The following is a 23,842-nucleotide window of genomic DNA, read 5'->3' as shown; positions in this document are numbered from 1 at the left end:
GTTCTCATTTATATCAGACTACCCATACAGAAATGAAATATATTGCAATATATTTGAATTTATGTTGTCGAAGTAAAAAATGTATTTAAAAATATATTTTAAGCAATATATTCACATACCATATATTTCTCAAATATATGTGAAATATATGATTGTAAATACATCGATTCATATACTATAGGCCAATACATTGCTTATATATTCCCAAATATATTTAAATCAATTAGGTTGTTTTAAATTTCATTTATTAATTTATGTAGCTTATGTGACAATTAGAACAAACAAATACATACAGCGCAGTGGTGGCCTCAAGTTTAAGGATTTGGGCTGGTGTTGTGTTCATTTGAAGGCAGTTTAGACACTTGGGATTTGTCACATTGTAATTTTCACAAAACAAGTGATTATGCTAATAAAATACCTGTTTGGGCCATGTTCTTGTCCTTTCTCTGTAATAATATTCCCAGTGGGCACAGCACGTGTTATCCATATGGGTTTTTGATGGATATTTGGTGAAGTGGTGGATCCACCAGTTTCCACTTGATATCCACGTAGATCCATTATGATTTTAAGTATGTGGAAAAGATGTACTAAATCCACGTGGAATTTTTGATTCCATTATCAATCTTTGCCCACCGAATACAATTTTAGTTCAAACAGGAAAAATATTTTTGCATGTTTTTCATAAATTGTAAATCTGCATGTATATGTAAACACAGAATAGAGATAATCAGAGTGTAACTCAACCTCTGCTTTTTCTGTTGTAAAGTTCTAAAGTAGGCCATAATGATTTTGTACATTTTTCATATGGCTCCTAGACAGATTTAAAACACTTTATGTGATGTCTTTTTAAACTAGTCACTGAACATACCCACAATTGTATTTTCGATAACTCGATAAACTTTATGGCACTGTCGGCAACAAGCTACACTTTTATTTCAGCATTCTGTTGTTTTATTTTTGTGATCTAGTGACGGATTGTCTAGTATTTTATTTTAAAAAATCAGGTGAGAATAAATAATATACAAAATGGAAAAATAGCGTTGCGACGTTGTCAGTGCGTATGACGTCACCCAAATTTGAAAGTTTTTTTTTCCTGGATTTACAACGACTGCAGACTCTTTCGCGCGGATTTCTCCTGTCGTCCAGTGACCAGGATTTCGACGTTTTTCGAAGCTCATGTGAGTAGTAAATACTTTGTTTTACATATTAAACAGTCAGTCAGTTAGTTAAATTACTTTTTTTTAGATTCATAGTAGTAAAACATTATGGTTTACAGCTAACGGAATCACGTGTGTCCTTGTCCCACCGAGATAGGATTTTTAAATGTTACCCATTTGATGTTCTTTAAAAATTATCATATTCTTACATGACAAAAAAAATAATTTGTGCAGAGTACCAATCGTGTGTTGCCAACCCAGTGCTGATGAGTGCAGAGGCGATGTTAATTCTACTTAATTATTCTTGTCTGTTGTCAGATTATTCATGTTATCAGCCGTTTTATGCAGTACCGAAAACTGTACAAGTAATATAGACGGCACGTTTTGTGTACTGTAATGTTATTGATATAGCATTATAATGCAGCGATCATGAAAGGTATGCTTGTGTAATGGCATACCTGCCATTATATCGCACGACATATTTTATTTCGTATTTTCAAAATGTCTTAACTAAAAACTGTAGCATGTGCAGCTGCGAACACTCTGATATAAGGAAGCTGGAATTAACTTAAGCCCCGAAATAAGACGCTACGAATAAGAAGCTAAACGAATCGGAAGCTGCAGATAAGTAGCTAACTTAAGCCGCGTGTGACTTTGTCATTAGTTTGGGTGACAAGGTTGACCATGGCCAAGAAACACGAAGACAACGGAATCGCAGCAGTGATCCGTAGCTCCGCCCACCGCCCCGCTCCGATTAACATATATTTGCATGTAGTGAACTTGAAAATGAAAATACAAAAAGGGTTTTTAATTTTTCACATCTGACTCATACATGAGTGGAAATTTAAAATGCAAATGGTGCTATTTCATTTTTATTTTAATTTTTGCAAGATTTTTGTGCAAAGACTTTGGAAACTAAATGGCAAAGTGGAGATTGTATTTTCTTTTTATCATTTTCATTTTATTTTTTGCAGAAAATACCTCCCATACTAATACTGCCCAAACATCAATGGTCTAGAACCGGAATGGACACGTGTTGTTGCCTGTTTTACATGCCGATGAACACCATTGAAAGGGTAACTGCTGATATTATTTTTTTGGTCATTTTTGCAAGTTTTCTTTAATATGTAGGCAAGAAATTAGAAGTAGAAAATGCCATCACGTCTTGATGTTTTATTACTAATTATTGTCAAGAGAGCTTTGCCCAAGCTCAATCTCTTGCTAAAATGTCATTATGTGATTAATGATCTAAAGCAATAGGTTCTCCAATAAAAACTTTGTAATTGTATTTTAGTCCATGTATTTTTTATGTAGTTGGATTAATATATTTAACCTGGTGAAAATATATTGTCTATAATATATTTTGTATTATATAAATTTTTTGTATGGGTACTCCGTCAACTGGAGCAAATCAACAGTTTTGCTGTTGAATTGTAATTTCCAAAACACAACTGCTACTCCTTTACAGTAAGGTAACCTTAAATACTTAGGCATACATTTTTGCACCAGGCTCTCCGACTTGGTACAGATGAATCACATTCCAGTATTAAAAAAGGTAGAAGATGATCTCATGTGATGGAAATCTCTACCTACCTGTATATCACTCATGGGTAGAATTTCCACCATTAAAATGATGGTCCTGCCTAAAATCAATTACTTGTTCTCACTGATCCCTAATAAACCCTCTATTGCTTGGTTTAAATCACTAGACTCAAGCATCTCATCACTTTTATGGAAGAACAAACCATCGCGAATAAGCTTAAAAACCCTACAAAAACCTAAAGGTGGTCTAGAACTACCAAATTTCTATCACTACTTTTTAGCCAACAGATTGTAGCATGTATCAAACTGGATTAAATCAAGCCTGGTAAACAGTCCATGGCTGGAGAGAAGTAAAAATTTCTGATCTACCCTTTATAAGTCCTAGCATTAAGCATTATAGCTGTTTTAAAAGCTTTAGTATTACCACCTCCTTGACAGCCTGGTAGTAATTTTTAAAAATAACTAGGTCTGCACTTATCCCCCGTAAACTAACACCCATTTGAAACAATCCAGATATTTGCCAGAAAAAGAAAGCATTGAACTTTCCCTTAGGGCGCGATAAAGGGATTATAAATCTAGAACATGTTATTCAACACAGGAAAGTTATCCCATTCAATGAATTTGTCACAAAATATGGAATTAGCAACAGTAAATTTCTTGAGTATCAGCAAGTCCATTATTCAGGCAAGGTTCAATCCTAATCAGCTTAATTTAGAAATACAGTGGTACCTCAGTTCTCAAACTCATTAGAAGTCGAACCAACCAGTTTAAAAAAAAAAAAGACCTAGAACTTTATCTGAATCTCAGAAGTTGAACCGTGAACGCCGACCTAAGATAACTTGTACACGCGGGGAAATGAGTCACGCGGCACGTCTCTCAGGGTAACTTCAGTCTCTGCCTCGCATTTCCTATGATAGCATTGTGCATGTTTACCCTAATGAATACATATATTTAGACAGTAAAAATATATTTAGACAATGATAGACAGTAACATTATTATTATATAATAAAATACATTTTAAAATAAAGATTTCTTATTAATTATTTTAATATCATTAATAATAAACCATTAATATATTTAATTATAATAATATTGTTGTTCCGAGCGGGGACGGAACGGAGACAAAGCCGCAGACGTCAGGGTATCTGTCACGCCCACATGGGCGATGCCGAGCACCGGTAGACAATCGGCAGCTAGTAGGCCCAGAAGCCTGTGCGAAGTATTGTTGCCATTTCCTAATGAGCCTTACTGAGCATTTTGCCTATGTCCTGTCTCCCATGCTTGTCCAGCCTGCCGTGTCTTGCTCTGCTGTTTCATCTGCCTTGCCTGCTCCTCACCCCTCTCCGACCTGCCTCATCCCACCTGACCTGCCCTCCTGCTCCATCCTGCCCTGCTGCCCTGACGATCCTGCTCCTTCTCCCTCGTCGTCCCCACGTCTCATCCATACGTGTAGGATTGACCTTCCCGGTGCTCGACTTCTGCCCGTACCTCGACTATTCCTTTGGATCCCCCTTCTGGTTTTGGCTGTTCGAGGTTCTGCGAATAAAACCAGTGGCTACTGCACTTTGGGGTCTGCCTCCTGTGTCTGTACTGGTCATCACAGTATCGGGGAATACGGGTTTAATTACAGGAAAGGCAGGCAAAACGCAGATGGACAATACAACGATCGGACCTGGGAAACAAACTGAAACGCAGACTAAATAAAGAGGACTAATGACAACAACCAGAAACAGCTGATGACATGGGGATTCCACACGAGATTAATGAGCGGACATAGCACACAGAAGGAGCGGACGACTGGGTCAGGACACATTGTTTTTTTTTTTACTTTACACATTGTTTGGATACATTTATTTTCTTACTAAATTACTGTTTTAATAAATGTGCTTAGATGTGTTTAGTACAGTATATGCTCTTCTTTTTTTACCCTGTTCATTTTGTGTTTAAATGCTAAAAAAAAACATATTTAGGTGTAATTTTTGGGGGCCGGGAACCAATTAATTGGTTTTCCATTATTTCTAATGGGGAAAATTTTATCAGAACTCGAACTTTTTAGGATTTGAACCTGAGTTCTGAACGGATTAAATTCAAATTCTGAGGTACCACTGTGCCTCCATGGGTACTTGAATTTTTAAATCTCTCTTGCCCCAAATTATTATCAAAATTGTATAAGTTATTGTCAAAAATAGATGATTCAATTTCCCTCCCAATCTCAAAATGGGAGCAAGATCTATCCATCGATCCAGAGCAAAACTTTTGGAAACAAATATGTTTAAACACTTTCAAAATGACTAAAAGTCCCAACTTGTACAATACAAAACTCTCCATAGAATACACTACACAGGACAAAGGATGTTACAAATGGGCCTTATACACTCAAACTTATGCACTCATTGGTCAGGTAACTTTGTGGAGAACTACATGCATGCCATATGGTCCTGCACACTGGTGCAGAAGTTCTGGCAGAGGATACGTGAAGATCTATCAATATGGTTTAATTGTCATATCCCAACCTCACCCACATTGTGCATTTTAGGTGATGCAAGTGAATTAGGTATAGAAGAAAATAAGGCACACATAATCCTTACTGCCTCAGGCATTGCAAAGAAAACTATCTTCATGAACTGGAAATCAAAAAATAATTTATGTATTACTCAGTATAGAACTATACTTACAGTATATCATAATTTGCTATTATACAAAACCACATTTTATGAGATCATAGTCTTTACCTCTTTGCTTGGTGAAAGTCTGAAACTTTTAGAGCACTTTCCACCAGAAATCCCCCTGTAAGGGTGGAGGACAAAAAAGGTTAAAATAACAATAAAGTTAAAGTACCTATACATACTTACATTATATATATATATACACACACACACACACACACACACTTCTTTTACCTCGTTGATCTTCTTGGCTTTGTCCTGCATTGTCTTTATTTTGGTGACTTTCTCCTGACCTGTCTTCTGCCTCGACTTCTCTGTATTGGTGACTTTCTCCTGACCCGTCTTCTGCCTCGACTTCTCTGTTTTGGTGACTTTTTCCTGACCCGTCTTCTGCCTCGACTTCTCTGTATTGGTGACTTTCTCCTGACCCGTCTTCTGCCTCGACTTCTCTGTATTGGTTACTTTCTCCTGAACTGTCTTCTGCCTCGACTTCTCTGTATTGGTTACTTTCTCCTGAACTGTCTTCTGCCTCGACGACTCTGTTGTTTTGGTTATTTTCTCCTGAACTGTCTTCTGCCTCGAATCCTCTGTTGTTTTGGTTAGTTTCTCCAGACCTGTCTTCTCTCAGAATTAATAATTTTAGAAATAATACCAGAATTAATGTTAACAGAATGTCTATTAGTGGCATTTTACAATAGTCTTACTGCTATAAAATGCAACATCAGAAGGTGTTATTTTAACTCTACACAATATAGAGGACAAAAGGGCTTCACACAGCCACTACTGTCATAATGCACAACTCAAAGGTTTTAGGCCTGAATGCTATTGTGATCGTGAAGGCACCTGTGGGGAAAAATGTGCAAAGTTGATGACGTAGGCTAGCATTGGCTTTTACTTGAGGTTTAGTTATATTTTGAAACCATTATTGCTTATTGATGTAATGGATGTGTACCAAATCAGATTTTCTCATACAAGCTCAGCTTTCAACGCACATTTAATGAATACACTTTCAATCCCAAAATTCACTACCTTTGCAAAAAAGACACCTACTGTCCTCTTGACTCCCAGGTAGACATTTTGTATGAATATTTGCAAAACAAGAAAAGCATCTTCCCTAGATAGATCATTTGTACAAGAAATGGAAAGTCAAGGTTGTCCGATTCCAGAGGATCTTTTTTTATTGTATTTTAAAATGCAATTTTACTACCCAATTAGCAAGTTGTACATGGCAAATTAGCCCAAAAGGCACGAAGTAAACTGGAATTTAAAGGATTTTAATTAAATTATCATTTGTTTAGGTTCTTTATTTTTAGATTTAAAACCATGTAACATTAAATTTAATAAAAAAATAAAATATCTGTGTTACTTGCCTTGTTCTTCACAGACACACTCTGGTGACAGATACCACAAATACCTGAGTTATCTAAAAAATACAGGAAACATATTTGCTCCATTATTACTCTTAATACAAGGAACAATCAATAAAAAACTCTAAATATAAATATACTTACCAAGTGAATTGAAAAGAAGTAACCCTAGTCATTCCCTCTCTTGCTCTACAGATGGGCAAGCAAGATACTCCTCCTTGCCGTCTAGAAAGATCTCAGCAAACTAATGGGGACCCAAACAGAATGATACATTTAATGTCACAGTAGCAAAATTACTTTAGTTTAGCCTCACTTAAACTGTTCTTAGAATTTGTTCCTTAACCAAATATGCATTCATAGTAAAACTGTAAAAGACTATTATATCTAAAATTCATAAACAGTTTGCCAATTATCTATTTCTAATTAATAACAATAACAACAAAAAAATAAAAATTTCCACAGCTGTGAAAACGCCACATGAAATACTGTCAGTCTATGTTCCCGCTTTATCCTTTTCCATGGTCCCAGGTAGCCTTTTGATGCAGCAAAAGCACTTGAAATTGAGGTGAAGATTTGCTCTGTCAAATGATGTGAATGTAACTGCAAATGTAAATCAGTAATCTTATATATACAGTATACACAGAATAAAGTATATCTGTTTTTATTTTACCTCCAATTCTTTTCTATTTTATAGTACTGCTCATCCTGTTCCCCTAGTGAGTTTAGGTACGTTATACTCCGGTCCACAATATTACAATGCTAGAAAAAACAAAAAATTAAAATAAATATTTGATTCCATGTCAACAGCTCTCGGAGGCAATATTCTTAGAAATAATTTTAGATTATGGCACATCAGTACTGAAAGAAGCACTCGGTTTTACCCAGTAAGTAAAAAAATCTACAAAAATGTTTAGTGTGAGTGACTTACAAAAAATGTCCAATGATTCCCATGCTCCAAATAGGGACCAACAACCTCCCTTTTATGTTCAAAGATGTTCTTCTACAAAAAGAAATAGGAAAATTGAAATGTAAAAAATTGAATATAAAATAATTAAAGTAATTTGTATGTTTTTTCCTAGCAAACTAACAACTATATTGATATTGGTTCTACCTGTAACTAGCAATTAAAGTTTTGTCATGGTAATTTGCCTTGATAAAATAACGGCTCTTTGCTCTTGCGTTCCCTTCCAGAATATGGGTCAGGATATGGGTGTTAATTGCCACAACATCTGGTCACCTCTACAAAAGAGAGCAGAAATTAGGTAGACAACCCTTAAATGCTCAGAACTTCACTTATTGAACAGATTCAAGTTAATTGAAGCTCACTTTACAATACTCTCTGAATCTCACATTTAGGCAGAGTATATTCAATATCCAAATATCTAAGGTCATTTTAAAATAAGATCATGATCAATTTGTGATCAATTTGTGTTAACACACACATGTAGAATGACCCTAGTCAAGGAAGTCAAAATGTTCAAAGTAGTTTAGTTAATCTATTACCATGTTGAACAGTGGAACAAGGCATCCATGGTCTGTGGAGGCATCAGCCAAAGAACAAAGGAAAATTAAGAGTCAGAGAAAAAGCACTGCAATACCTATACTAATAGCTAAATTCAAATGTGTTCATATAGCTGCTTTAACAACTGACAAGGTCACTAAGCAACTTTAGCTGTTCCCAGGCCTAATCCTAAAAGTACATATATCGTGCCAATAAACCTGTATTGACATAAGAATGTTGTGAGTTTGGGCATGGCTTTCAAAGTAGTGTTTCTCATGAGAAATAATTAACTGTGAAATGAGGGAGTACAGGGAAAACTTGAGCAGAATTCTGGATGTCTAAAATTTGTATTTCTTTGAAAATTTTATCCAATCTAGCTTGTATTGTTATACTGTTATATTCTTTACCTGCAGATATACAAAGAAATGTTTACTTTAAAACACATAGAAAATGTTACCTGATCAGACACTTTGTTGCTCTCTACAAGGGATTCAAAACTTTCCATGTAAAGTGGATAGGGTCCTACGCATCCAATTTTGCCATGTCTTCTTTGCAGTCCTCTGGACCTCATAGCCTGTAAGACTGCATTAGTAACATGCATCATTTAGCCACCTCTTCTTATGTGTTTTTTAAACAATTATTTTAATGGAAGGGCTCAGGTAATATCAATTAAAAGCATAGGCACAAAAATGTTTTATGCTTACCACTCATATTTCTTTATAGAAATATTGCTTGAAGACAAAGAGGGAAAATTTGGCAAAGTACAATTAGTAAAAACATTCTATGTTAAATCACTGTGTTTGTGTAACTAAAATATAAATGTTATGTAAATAACATAAAAGAATGACACCCCTTAAAAGTAAGTACAAACTTATTTTAATTAAATGACAAACAGCATTTCTAATGCCAAGCACTAGCAATAATAATGCTGACAGTAGAGCTTTCCCGCCCCAAGGGCAGCAGCATTACTGCATTACTAATACTAACCACTAGCAATAATAATGCTGACAGTAGAGCTTTCCCGCCCCAAGGGCAGCAGCATTACTGCATTACTAATCCTAACCAGTAGGAATAATAATGCTGACAGTACAGCTTTCCTGCCCTAAGGGCAGCAGCATTACTAATCCTAACCAGTAGGAATAATAATGCTCACAGCACAGCTTTCCTGCCCCAAGGGCAGCAGCATTACTGCATTACTAATACTAACCACTAGCAATAATAATGCTCACAGCAGAACTTTCCCGCCCCAAGGGCAGCAGCATTACTGCATTTCTAATGCGAAGCACTAGCAATAATAATACTGACAGCACATCTTTCCTGCCCCAAGTGCAGCAGCATTACCCTATGTAAGATCACACATGCACATATCACAGGGCCTAAATTCCAGGTGGCCTGAGACAAGGCCGAGCCTGGTACAAGAGGCACCAAAGGGGGGTTACACACATAAACACACACACATACACATAACAAGGGCGGCCAGCACTCCAACTTTTATTGCCCAAAGATTTAGGGACCTACAGACAAGCAGAGTGGACCTAATGGACAGGGGTCCCTCGACTTGGCACACAACCCCCTCCCCATGCATTCTGCCTTACATATCACTCACCCAACAGGCGAACACCCTAAAGGAAGTTTCATTTAAGTTTGGCTTTTGTATACCCTGTATATTGATTTACTCACGACTACTAGTCTCAATATACAGATAGGTTATGTTTGTATGTGTCCTTAGACAACCTTAGTGTTTTGTGTGCCACCCTTATAACCATGTTCACGGAGTATCACCTATTTTACCCCTTTGCACTTGAACACATATAAATTTAAATAAATAGATAGGTAGGCTATAGCTACCATTGTATATATGTTCTTATGGTATACCAGAAGAATCTGGAAAGTGAGTGTAACCAATGTGTCCTAACTTTTAGAGAGTCTTCTTTGTTAACAAACCCCCCTTCTCTTCCAACATTCCTTTGTGGTCCTTATCTGATCTTGGTGGACCTCACCAAGTTTCTTTCTACCATGCTATGTTAAAAGAACTGAATTAAGGTGTATCTTATCCATTCTGGAGAAGATGAATTGGCACAAGCCACACCAAACAAAATATGTTGTTTCCAGATGTGCAACTTATATTGATATTACCACAAACTAATGGCCACGCATATCTATGGATAAGATGTGCTGTTTGTAATAGGAATATTCGATGTAATATCCGCACAAAGTGTAACATCTGTTGAGGTGCAACCCAAAACCCCTGTATCCTATACTGATGTGAATCAGTCACATAGATACAATAATTAATTGTTTAATCAATTAATGCAGATGGTATGAGGTATGTACCTGTGAAGCTGGTATGGCATGTTTGGTATCAAACTGATTGTTAATCACCCCTGATTCCAAATCTGGTCAGTGATTACCATAAAAGTGGATGTATCAAAAGTTATAACAGCTTAATGAAAATCATCAGTAAAGGTAGAATCAGGCGGGCCTTAAATCCCAACAGGACTGATACAGACCCCCTTCCGAAAGCCCGCCCAAATGGATGGCCAGCCATTGGGCCAGGAGTCGAATTCCTGGTCATCCCTATTCATGAACTTTAGACCATAAAAATCTAGCACCTCAGAACAAAGGTGCGCAGAGAATAACCGCCAGCCCGAAGGAGAACATCAGCCGGGGCAAACAGATCATCAAGCGCAGAAAAGACCATCAGCCCGGGAGACGAGAAGCCCACAAGAAACCCTCCGGTGAAGGCCCAGCTGAACAGAGAACAGCACCCAAGACAAAGCTTCATCCGGAGAGAGAATCCAGAGGGGCTCCACTCCACTGCTCCAATCGCCGCGCCTTCCTGAGTGCCATCAACTCAGCAGCTCTGCCATCAACTGCCAAGACCCCCCCCAGTCTTCAACCAAGTAAACCAACTTCCTTTCATTCTAACAACTTAAGCTGTTCTGTTAACCTGCTATAAGACTTTAGGGTCGTGTTTCCACAAACTGTGCTTGCTTTGCAGAACAGTATTTCCCATTTAAGGTTACTCATTTAAATCCGGTCATTGCATTTTCATAATTACATCGTTTGTTTTATTCCATTATTTCGTGTTTGTGTTAGGTGTAATGTCTGTCTTATGTTAGTTGTAGTGTTGGTTAGGAATAAATGCATGTCTTTTACACAACTTCAGCCTCCGTCATTGAGTACTCACACTAAGTTCCTGCTTCTGTGCGATCTTGCTACACGCTCTGAACCTCAAACTCGCTTGAAACATCGCAAGACTCTCTCTCATCGGCCGTGAGGGGAGCTTCGCTACCAATCGTTTACATTACCTGGTGATGCAGCTCGCTGGACGAGCCTTCTAACCCAGGTTACTAAGTGATACTGGTAATTAGTGAATTTAAGTCACTACATTTAAGTCTCACATTAACAGACTCACAGGGATACCGCAATTGAGTTTGGAGGAGCCGACCATTCGGCATAACGATTGGTTAATAATCAGCATTAAATAATAATTAATTAAACTTTAATTAATTTCAAACATATTGGTGGAGATATTAAAAATTACCTGAGCTAATAATTCCTACACCTACATTACTAATACTAACTACTGCTTGCAACACAGTCTTCCTTCCCTGGGACCTTCAGAACCCTACACCACTAATAAGAGATTATATTAATGTAGAAAAATAGCCAGTTAAAATACCAAACCTGACCTCAAAAATCTCCTTTTAGACAGCTTACTCTGCATTTCAAAAGTAACGTGCGGCAGCATAAGTGGTTATAAAATACGCAAACATAAGTAATCCATCACATGCAATCATCATTTTATAAGCATTTTCATCGTTAGCTTTTTAAGCTAATGCTAACCAGCTCTTAGCAAAAGAATAACAACATGCTCATTGCCTCAAACTAGTTTATCAAAGTGAATCCTGTTAACCAAATAAATCTTACCTTTGGAATAAGTGCAGTGAAAAATCTTCCAAAATTCTTTTTTTGTGCGCCGGATCGCTTCACCAATACTGCTGCCGAAACATTTTTTTGAAACTACCCCCTAATGTTCAGTTTCTTGGTCCCGCCCCCTCTGTTTCTTTAGACCCGCCTCCTCTACGATTTGATTGGTTATTTCTCTGAACCAATCAACTTTCATTCTGCCCTCAGAACGTTTTTGAGTAAGTAAAACTCCCAGGAGCGTATTCTTTGGTCCCAATAAGAAGTTCCACTCCAGCATTGATATGAGGCAATCTTACCTCATTGAGGTATGGCCACTTTTCAATCTCTTTTTGAAGTGGGATGTTCTCTCTGGATACAGGAATGTCTTTCTGTGTGAAAACTTTGGACAGTGGGATGAAATTGTTGTCTTCAAGGCTGCTTACCTCCAAATCTGTGAGAGTTTAGCTTTCTACTTTGGCTTTGGCATTGATGGTGCTCAACATGAGCTCAGTTAGCCTGCCTCAATTGCCTGGCCAAAGCTTCGGTGCAGAATGAAGCAGAGCTGCCAGGGTCCATGAATGCATAAACCTCAACAGCCTTGTCGCTCTTGCTGGATTTCACTCTAACAGGCACGATGGCAAGCACACAACTGTCTCCAGCCCCAGTACAGGCATTTATCTCTTGCTCCTCAGGAACAACTGCTGATACACAGGCCGTGGTGCTTTTCTTGACTTCTTTAGCACACTTGTCCTGACTTGAAAAGTGCAGCAGGCTTGGATGTGTAAGAGAGCACACCTCACATGTCATTTTCTTCTTACATTCTCTGCTCAGTTGACCCTTTACTAAGTAGCCAAAGCAGAGTCCATTTTTCTTCAAGAAGTCCACTCTGTCGTTGTGTGGTTTTTCTCTGATCTTGTGACACTCTTGCAATACGTGATTTTTCTCGCAAAACATGCAGGGTCTTGTAAAAGCACAATTAAGCGACACCCCAGTTTTAGGTTGTGTTTCACGTTCGCTGTGTCACGGATCAACCCCGGGGATCCCCCAACTGACGTCACGAAGATCACGCCGCCGGGGATTCCTTGATCCTGCCTTCCCCGTTTTAACGAGCTGTCAGCCCTACGCCACTATACCGGGTTGTCCGGTTTCTCCGGTTCTCTGTACAGCCACCTACCGCAAGCTGTTGCAGATTATTTCCAAGATTAGGGAGACTATTTTAGCCATCGGATCTTGCACCCTGATGCGAGATCTTCAAGAATTATTTCTGAGTTCGAGCGTTTTCCTGTTTTTGCCTCTCCGTGTTCTCTGTCCGTTTGTTCTGCCGTTTTGACTCCCAGTTTCTGTCCAGCCCCTTTGATGCCCGACGTGAATCGCCTGACCTTCGCCTGTACCCCGACTACGAGACCAGCCCTGCCCCCAAGACCGACTCCGTACATCGCCCGACCCCAGCCTGTCCCACGACTACGATCCAGCCTGCTCCTTTTGTTTTTTCTGAGCGATACGTTCGCCAGTAAACCTTCTGGTCTTCGGACAGTTTTTTCTTTATTAATTAAAGTCCCTTGCACCTGATTCCGCGACAGCATCCTCTTTGTTCCCTATCTAAACCCTCACAGAAAGATCTTGCCAGAGGAAGATGGACCCGACGGAACCGGTGAGCGTTCAGCAGCTGGCTGAGGCTCTGGCCAGACAAGGCACTCTTCTGAGTTGTCAGCAGACAGAGGTCGGTGCTGTGGGGGACTCCTTGGATTCCCTCCATGCGGGCTTGACAGCGCTGGCAACGGAGGTACAGCGCATGCAGGAGACACGACCCATCGCTCCGCCAATCGCTTCTAGCGAGCCCCGTATTCAGCCCCCTGGTCATTATAATGGGGAACCGGGTTCATGTAGAGCATTTTTATCGCAGAGCTCCTTCGCCTTCGAGTTGCAGCCCTCCGTGTTCCCTTCGGAGCGCTCTAAAGTGGCTTACATAATCATAGTTCTGACCGGCTCTGCGAGAGAGTGGGCAACGGCTGCCTGGGATGCCGGCGCTTCGTTTTATCACTCTCATGCCCGGTTTCAGGAGGAGATGAAGTGCGTCTTCGACCATTCGAAGCATGCACGAGAGGCAGCACGTGAAATTATGCAGCTTCGCCAGGGTCATCGCACGGTGTCCGATTATACTATTCAGTTCCAGACCCTTGCGATGTCCTGCGGCTGGGATTCGCAAGCCTTATTTGATGCCTATTATAACGGGCTGGCAGAGGAAATTAAGGACGAACTCACCGCACGGGAACTTCCTGAATCTCTGTCTGCACTGACTGATGTAGCCCTAAGGGTAGACATGTGGATTCATCAGCGTCGCAGAGAGCGACGCCAACTGGAGGAGGTACCTCGCACCTCGTTGTCCAGCACTGTTAACCCTTTGGGGTCTGGGGGTAGGAAACACACTTTCACTGACTGGGGCATGATCACACATTTCTTCAAATATCATAAACTTAATTCATGGCAAATAAATTATTTCTTGTATATTTGTTTTGCCATTACACTCATCTTTATTTTAATATATATTGTAAATATGTGAGATTTTTGTTAAGTTTGAAATTTGACATCAAAGTATAGACATTGCAAAATGCAGTTTGGAACACTTGCAGAAACATTATAAAAGTACATAGTAAGCAATGCTGGCAGTTTGTTTTGATCCCAGATATCTGATCACCAAAGTCTTGGCTACATGAAGATGACTAAATGGTGTAGATGCAACATTCATTTGGATAAATAAATAAGAAAAACCTAACTCATGTCACTATTTCTGGCTCCTTTCATTGAATATGTAGCAACTTTCATGTGTATGAATGAGCCATTGTCACCTGGCCACGTCCCCAACCCCCTTTTATGGCGCTGAAGGGGATGTATCTGGATCGCATTTCACCGTTGCGCTGTTAATCAAATTACCATGCAAATGCGATTTGAATACGCGATAATGCGGCTATTTAGAATGTGAATAGCGATCTTCGGGTGAGAGCGGCACTACACGCCCCCGATGCAGGTAAAACAAAGTAAGATGACATGGTTTACTTTTCTGCCGATTTAACCTAATTAAAAAAACTTTAATACTTCCGACAATGGACGTTTTGAAAAGAAGACAGATTACGGATTTAGCCAGCGTTTTTTTCATGATTCTACATTAAGATTTCAGCGAGATATAAACTGAAATAGACGCGAAAAGTACGCAATGTCGCCGACGACATACTCGACCCCAGAGAGTTAACCCCTTAGACGCCAGACCAGAGCCGATGCAGGTTGATCGGACCCGCCTTTCTCCAGCCAAACGACAATGGTGCCTTTCTGCCAGGGTTTGTTTGTACTGTGGACAGGCTGGTCATTTTATTGCCCGGTGCCCAGTAAAAGGGCACACCCACCAGTTGGGAAGAGGGTACTGGTGGGTGTGGTTCCGGTCAATTCCTCTTCTGTGCAGCGGACGTTTCTCCCAGCAGTATTAACATGGGGGTCCTCCCAGCAGTCTCTGGCCGTCCTAATTGATTCCGGGGCAGATGAGAGCTTCATTGATTCCACACTGGCTCAACAGTGGGGAATTCCCATCACCCGCGTCCAGGCAACACGGACTGCTTACGCTCTGGACGGAAGGAGAATGGCAACTATCTCCCAGGTTACTGTTCTGGTGAGTCTGTTGATAGGGGGAGCTCATGTTGAGACCCTTTCTTTTTATCTGATCGACTCACCCCAGGCACCCCTGGTGTTGGGGCATCCGTGGCTTGTCCGACATAACCCTCACATCGACTGGGAGAGGGGCACAATAATTGCCTGGAGTTCGTTTTGTTTTTCCCAGTGTCTGCATGCTAGTCAACCTCTAGAGGTCCCCACACAGGATGAGGAGTTCCCGGATTTGTCTGGTGTTCCAGCAGAGTACCACGACCTGAAGCATGCTTTCAGTAAGTCCCAGGCCGCTTCTCTTCCACCGCATCGGCCTTATGATTGTGCGATAGATCTGTTACCTGGAACCTCCCCCCCCAGGGGCCGTCTCTATTCTCTTTCAGGCCCCGAAAGAAGGGCTATGAAGGAGTATATTAACGGTGCTTTGGCTACAGGCATTATCCGTCCTTCTTCCTCCCCGGCTGGGGCTGGTTTCTTTTTTGTTGGGAAGAAGGACGGCTCTCTTTGTCCATGCATTGATTATAGGGGTCTAAATGAGATCACCATTAGGAAACGTTACCCCCTGCCTTTGCTGTCCTCGGTCCTAGACCTTCTCCAGGGAACCAAGGTCTTTACTAAATTGGATCTCCGTAATGCCTACCATTTGGTGAGGATCCGGGAGGGAGATGAATGGAAGACAGCCTTCAACACCCCTACTGGTCACTACGAGTATCTTGTGATGCCTTTTGGGCTAACTAATGCTCCGGCAGTGTTCCAGGCCTTGATTAACGATGTCATTCGGGATATGCTTAATAAGTTTGTCTTTGTATATCTAGACGACATCTTGATATTCTCACAGAATGAGCAGGAGCACGTTCAGCATGTTCGGGCTGTTCTTCAGTGCCTGCTGTCCCATAGGTTATTTCTCAAGGCCGAGAAATGTGAGTTCCATAGACGTACTATTTCTTTCCTGGGATTCATCCTTGCTGAAGGTTCCATCTGGATGGATCCAGAGAAGGTCAGAGCTGTGGCAGGGTGGCCACAGCCAAAGTCTCGGAAGGATTTACAACGTTTCCTGGGTTTTGCAAATTTTTACCACTGTTTTATCCGTGGTTATAGCTCTATAGCTGCAACTCTTACGGCTTTGACCTCTTCTAAAGTCTTGTTTCAGTGGACTGATGTGGCCCAGAGGGCTTTTGCTGACCTTCGTGACCGTTTCACCTCTGCTCCAGTACTACAGGTGCCCGACCCATCACAGCAGTTCTTAGTGGAGGTTGATGCCTCAGGAACCGGGGTTGGGGCAGTGCTATCCCAATGCTCCTTGATGGACAACAAGCAGCATCCCTGTGCTTTTTTTTCCCAGAAGCTCACTCCTGCTGAGAGGAACTACAATATAGGGGACCGAGAGTTGCTTGCCATCAAGCTCGCATTGGAGGAATGGAGACAGTGGCTAGAGGGTACCTCTGACCCTTTTTTAAACCTGACCAACTATAAGAACCTGGAGTACCTGCGGTCCGCTCGATGGCTCAATGCTCGCCAAGCTAGGTGGTCCATGTTTTTCAACCATTTCAACTTTATGATCACCTACAGGCCCCGCTCCAAGAACGGCAAGCCAGACGCCCTGTCCCGTCAACACGAAGCAGGTGAGGTGGAGGAGACGACCAGTCTTGTTCTACCAACCGCATGTTTTGTTGGAGCTGTCACGTGGGGCATTGAGGAGGCAGTCCGGTCGGTCCAACCTCTCATCAGACCACCAGAGGGGTGCCCTTCTAAGTGTTTATTTGTACCGAAGTTACAAATAGTTCTAAGTATTTCCTCTGGAGCCTTCGGCTCCCAGTTGCTATGCATAGGATACACCCCACTTTCCATGTCTCCCTGCTGAAACCACACGCTGTCAGTCCCCTGGCCTCTCCTGCTCTCCCTCCTCCACCGCGGAAGCTGATAGGTGGGGGGGAGACTTTTACGGTGCGTTGCCTGCTGGCTGCTCATCGCCGAGGCCGTGGCCTGCAGTACCTGGTGGATTGGGAGGCTTACGGGCCTGAAGAGCGGTCTTGGGTGCCAGCTCGGCATATACTGGACCCCTCCCTCATTGCTGATTTCCGCCGGGACCATCCCAGATGGGGGCTTGGTCGTCTGCCGGGTGGCGGTCGTCGGGGGGGGGGGGGGGGGGGGGTACTGTCATGGATCAACCCCGGGGATCCCCCGACTGACTTCACGAAGATCACGCCACCGGGGATTCCTTGATCCTGCCTTCCCCGTTTTAACGAGCTGTCAGCCCTACGCCGCTATACCGGGTTGTCCGGTTTCTCCGGTTCTCTGTACATCCACCTACCGCAAGCTGTTGCAGATTAGAGAGATGGAGAATGCCGCTTATGTCAAAATGACAGGTTGGGTCAAAGGTCACAAAGGTCAAATAAATCAAAAAGTGACAGGTCCGGGCTGCAAGCCAGGTGACGTCATGAGATAGTGCGAGGTGGCTATTTTTTTTTGGCTGTGAGCCAGTTGAGCGTTGGGATAGGGGTTTATTTGTATATAGTTTATTTATTTATTATAATTTAATTATTTATTATTATTTAATTATTTATTATTATTTAATTATTATTATTATTTTATATTGAGGAGAGTGCGGTGTTTTGTCTGCATCCACCGGGTGCCGAGCAGGGGACTGAGCAGGGGGTTGGTGTGTTAAGGTCCCAAACACTGGGTCTGAGTGGGTGGGTTACCTGATGGAGTGTGAGCGTACGCTGTACCGTGGTAAGGTCCCGGGCTTTGGAGAATCCGTAGAAAAGGGCTCGGAGAGAGCGATGCTGTGTCTGGTGCGGTACCGTGGTAAGGTCCCATGGCTTTGGATAATCCGCAAAGGACTCGGAGAGAGCGATGCCGGAGAGCTGAGAGTTGTGCTGCGCGAGACTGAAAGAAACCCTGTGAGAATGAACAAGTTGGAGCTAAGAATGAGAGGAGGAGGTGGGTCTGACGTCCAGTAAAAAACGCTTAGCAGAAGTTTGACCGTCTGTGTGTGTGTGTGTGTGCGTGAAAGCCGACACCCCCCTGCAGCAGTAGCAGTTTGGCCTTGTGTGGTAGTTTTTTTCAAACTTGTGTTTTTCCTCATGCAACCTATGTACATCCCAATAGGTCAAATCCCGGTCAAACTGTAATTTGGGCCACACATCAAGTTGGACATTTTGTATTTCAGTAAATTTTGTTTGAAGTTTTGTTTTTTCCCCGACTCGCCCGTTATGTACATCGTCTGTGCAGTTAAAAGAAAAAACGTACATCGAAATAGACTTAAGAAAATCAGATAAAACTTGACAGGACGTATATTTCTCCTTAAAGAATCCTAAGAAGTAACCAACCGCAGATATTTTTAGTATGCCGAGCAGGGTTTCCCTCCTTTGGTAAAGAGACACAAGTACCCCCACTGGAAAGAGAAAACTACACGGGACATGCATAGAGTGAGTATATTATTTCTTTTATACAGAGGATAAACGCTATACATTAAACACTATACATTATAACTTATTCTAATAATAGGTATTCCCTGTTTTCTATGTACAAGAGAGACGGCGCGGACCGGTCAAGAGAAAATCTACGCAAGACCTGAATCAGCAGGTATGGACGGAGCAACACCCCCCTCCTATACCTGAAGCGCTATTAAATGAAATAGACAACATCAACAACGCTAATAATGATGAAAATGATGCGGTTTACTTTGCTCAACACGACTCGCCACCCGCAGCGTCTGGTGAAGCGACGGCCCAAGAGCCCTGTTTGCTACCATCCTTAGAGACATTATTAATAACCTTCCTGTGCTGTTAGGGTCGGCACCGACCCATTTTTAAGTTTAACATGCATAAAAGCACCACATATATTTGTGCATACTCTTAAAACGAAAGGCTCCATATTGAACCTTTTAGATTGGTACATATATGACACTCCTTGGACATTCTCAATTAAAAGAAATGGCACCTTTTTGAAGGCAATGGTTATATTTCCTCTGGTTAGAACCCCTATAGTTCTATATAGCACACCCAAGAACCTTTTTTTCGAAATATATACTGCATCAAAGCTTTTTGACTTTGTCAGGAATCTCTATTTAAACTAAATAAATTAAAACAAAATCAAGGTAAGGCATCCCCACACATGTAAGGTAAGATAAGACCAGTTCAGTTTATTTATATAATTCTCTAGAGGTTTATTTTATCATTATTTTTTATTGAAAACGAGAGGAATGCTGTCAAAAGAAAGGTCCACAAAGCCACACCAAAAATATTAAAACCAGTCTTTTCATGGATAAGGAAGCCTAACAAGGTAACCAAGAAGTAAGAAACAAATTGGATGATAAATAATTGTTTTGAGGGTATCTTATGGCTGATGTAAGACACGTGCTGCTTGACACCGACCCGTCTAACATAAGAGACAGGAACAGAAAGCTAACATAGGCCGAAGGTTAAGCGTGTTAAATGAAAGGCAGCGGGATAATTCCCCATAATGCCGCACTATAACAAAATCAAACGCGACGTGAAAACGTTTAATAGACCTCAATAAAAATGTCAGGGACGTCTACGACAAACGCAGATTGTTGACTAGTGCAGAAACTGCCTTTTGGATACCGAACTGTAAAAACTAGCAGCATCGCAAAAAGGGTGTTGTAAGTCTTTAAAAATATTTCATCGAATGAATTTGTTAGTGTAACATGAAAGTTTTTCAAAGATGTACAGATGTTTTAAAATGTAATATGAAAGTTTTTCAAAGTAAGATGTACAGATGTTTTAAAAAATGTAACATGAAAGTTTTTCAAAGTAAGATGTACAGATGCTTTAAAAATGTTCGGGTGTTTTATTTTCTAGACGCGTTGTACAAAAACGTTTTGTTATGTGTACGCAGCGCAAGCATGTTTGTACAAAGTTTTATGCATTCATTTTGCGAATCAGTTTTGAAATCTAATATGAACGTGGCTTTTATTTTACAAAAACAAAGTAGCAAAAAATTTGTAGGCTCTTTATCAAAGCAGATTTTGTTAATATAACATGAAGTTTTTTTTAATTTATTTTCAAAGTTGCACAAGGGTTTTAAAATGTAACATGTACACGTGTGTTTTATTTTTCAAACTTGTACAAAAATGTGTGTGTACATTTATCAAATGAGTTTTAAAATGTAACATGTACAGGTATTTTATTATTCAAAATAAAAGTTGTACATACATTTTGTTATATGTATGCAGCACGGTCATGTTTTTAAAATGTACTAATTTTTGCGGGGTGGTGGGCACCTCTCGTGGAATCTATCAATCTTTAGCAGCTTTTGAACCCTGAGCCACACGGGGACTGGGGCTTTTAACCGTGAGACTCGACACCTACACATTAGATCCTTACTTCAGCAATGGTTCCCATGTACCCAGTGTATAGGGTCAGGTCCATCGCAAGAGAATGTCTCCGCCGTGAGAGAACGATCCACCAGCATTTTGTGTATCAACGAATCTGTAACCATTCTTTCCATTCATTATATGCTGAGTTTTCCAAAATTGTTTTTTAGCTGAAGCATAAAAAGCTGTAACTTCGAGTGCACCTGGTTTAATAGCATTTTATTTATAACAGTAGGAGCTTGTAAACTGCATTTAGCGGTCGCATTAAAACACATTAAAAACTTTAAAGAATAAAGCCTTAGTTATTTTTAATAAAGATAAATGTAACATGTACAGGTATTTACAAAGATAAATTCTAGTAAATGGTTTTCCTACAAGGTGATCCCGTGGCCTATACTTAAGACATCCGGGCGCCTGATTTGAGATGTTTACTGAGGACGGTATGTTAAGTTAACAGTAGTGACTGAGTTTTTTGCACTATTTGTTTATTGTTTGTTGTGTGTTCTACATACATGTTTTCACTGGAGGATCTGCTTTTATTCTCATTGTACATGTGTATAGTGACAATAAAAAGGCACCCATTCATTCATATAATATGTCGGACACAATGGCTCTGAGCACGAGGGAGTCTGCGGTGAGGCGCACGAGCTGCTAGCTGATGTAACGCTGCGAACAGTGGGGCTCTGACATTCTTAATACTAATCTAGCAGCAGAGAGGCTTCAACGGGATCTGAATTTAATTAGCGAATGGGCTGATACTTGGCAGATGAAATTATGTAAGGTAATCCATGCAGGGAGCAGAAATATAAAGTACAGATATTTTACTTCTATTCCCTTTTTTGAATAAGGGTGTTATATTAGCATGCTTCCAAACTGATGGTACCACACCCGCACTTTTCAAGCTGTAAGAAAATACAATTTGACTTGGACATCCTCTCTTTTAACGTTTGGTTAAATGGTGAAATGGGTGATTTTATGACTTTTTAAAAGTTTCTGAAAAGTTCTTTCTTCAAACTCATTACCCGCATCCGTGTGTAACTTGAGGGACACGCCTCCTCGGTTAAAATAAAATCAAAGGCCTCCGTTACAACCACCCCTGTCTTGTTTCTTAACACACGCAAGTAGGCCTTTTAGGAAAAAAAATCAGTCACCGTAAGGAGATACTTTAACCTGTCGTTGTACGTCACCAGCCCTTACATGTCGCATAAACCGGCCTGCCGCTGATACATGGCTCTCGGTATTAAACACTCTGTTCCTGGGGAAATTCTTTTTAGCCGGCTTATGTAAAGTATAACTGTCTTGCATAGACAGCCACTCTCTGATGTCATCAGTAGCCACTTTTTTTCCCCGTATCTTCCTGCACGGCTCTCTGCAGTCTGGAGGCCCCTCCGTATGACCCCGGGTGGCTGGGGTCATAGTATGTACGACTCAAGACACAAGCTGTAGTCTTGGCAACAGACATGCTTTTCACAAAATGAGAGGGGGGTGAGAGCAAGAATGCTGTGTTTTATAGGTGTCTGGGGAGGGTGGGGAGGGGGTTTTATATGTGGGTTTGTTTAGAATTTAGTGATTAATTGTCATTGTTGATACACCGCATGCACACACACACACACACACACACACACACACACACAAGCTGAGAGGCAAATCAGGATTTTCATTTCTACCAATCGTACACAGTAAAAGAAAATATCATTAAGCTAAGAGAAGTAGAGTTTTTAAGTTTACCATTCATGTAGTACTGGAGACTCACTCAGACCATAGAATCATACAGATTAGCATTAAAATCACAATTTAGTAATTTAAGCATCCAAAATGAGTAAAAGGGGGCAGGACAACTGCTCATTTGTACCACTCCCTGTATTCTTTCTCTTAATGCTACACCATGGGGTTCCCACAACAGGCCTTAAAGAAACCTCTGTCCAGGACAGGTTACTTGTCACTCAGGTGGACCATAGTCATCAATGATGAGATATTTACCTATTTCATTAAATGATTTAAAAAATAATACTTGAATATTATAAAGGAACAGTATAGCAACATGTAGTCTATGGACAAGAAATATTCGGCATACAACACAATGTTTTAAGCAGCAGGCAGGCATTCTTTAACCACAGGACTTGTTCACCATGTCATATTAGCCAGTCTTTAGTCCTGACAAACTGCAACTACATTTTTCCATGAGACGCTTCCACGAAATGGTCATATATAACATGCCTTCAGAAATTCATCACACACTGTCTGGTATTACATTATAATTCATAAAATGCCTGGGGTGAACCTAAAACAAAGGAAGATGACGCTTCAAGATTCTAATACACATATCACTTAATTTCAGAGTACCGCAATTCACTGCATAACTTCTACTGCAAGAATCCTAAATCGACATGCCAATTAAAATCAGGCTCAGCCGACACTTCTAGCTGCGGAAAAAAATACAATTGTGACCAATTTAAATTCGGCCTCAATGTCTGCTTTTAAAACACAACGCTTTATTCCCTATATATTTGTCTAAATACAAATAGATTTCAAAATGCTGTCGATTGATGAGCAACACATGATCTGTCTATACATACCGGCGACTGGTTTGTTCCGCTGATATAATCATGTTTCCTTGATAGCTTTAACATGTGGTGACATTTCAGTGACATTGTTTTAAAATACTCTAATTGGTGACTACGGTAAATCAGAACTAATGTAAGGT

The 23,842-nt window shown here is 40.6% G+C and overlaps 1 long non-coding RNA gene across 1 annotated transcript; it reads right to left on the bottom strand.

Moving 5' to 3' along the window:
• Nucleotides 1-7,250: 7,250 nt before the first annotated feature.
• LOC111837906 (uncharacterized) lies at nt 7,251-7,973 on the bottom strand. Its single transcript, XR_002836756.2, has 3 exons — nt 7,845-7,973; nt 7,662-7,733; nt 7,251-7,492 (listed from the first exon to the last, which is right to left on the bottom strand). It is a non-coding gene; the product is annotated as an uncharacterized lncRNA (long non-coding RNA).
• Nucleotides 7,974-23,842: the final 15,869 nt, after the last annotated feature.

This window comes from Paramormyrops kingsleyae, chromosome 1 (genome assembly GCF_048594095.1).
Source record: "Paramormyrops kingsleyae isolate MSU_618 chromosome 1, PKINGS_0.4, whole genome shotgun sequence".
Classification (NCBI taxonomy): domain Eukaryota; kingdom Metazoa; phylum Chordata; class Actinopteri; order Osteoglossiformes; family Mormyridae; genus Paramormyrops; species Paramormyrops kingsleyae.
Note: the sequence above shows the minus strand (reverse complement) of the source record. Positions and strands in the feature narration are given on the sequence as shown.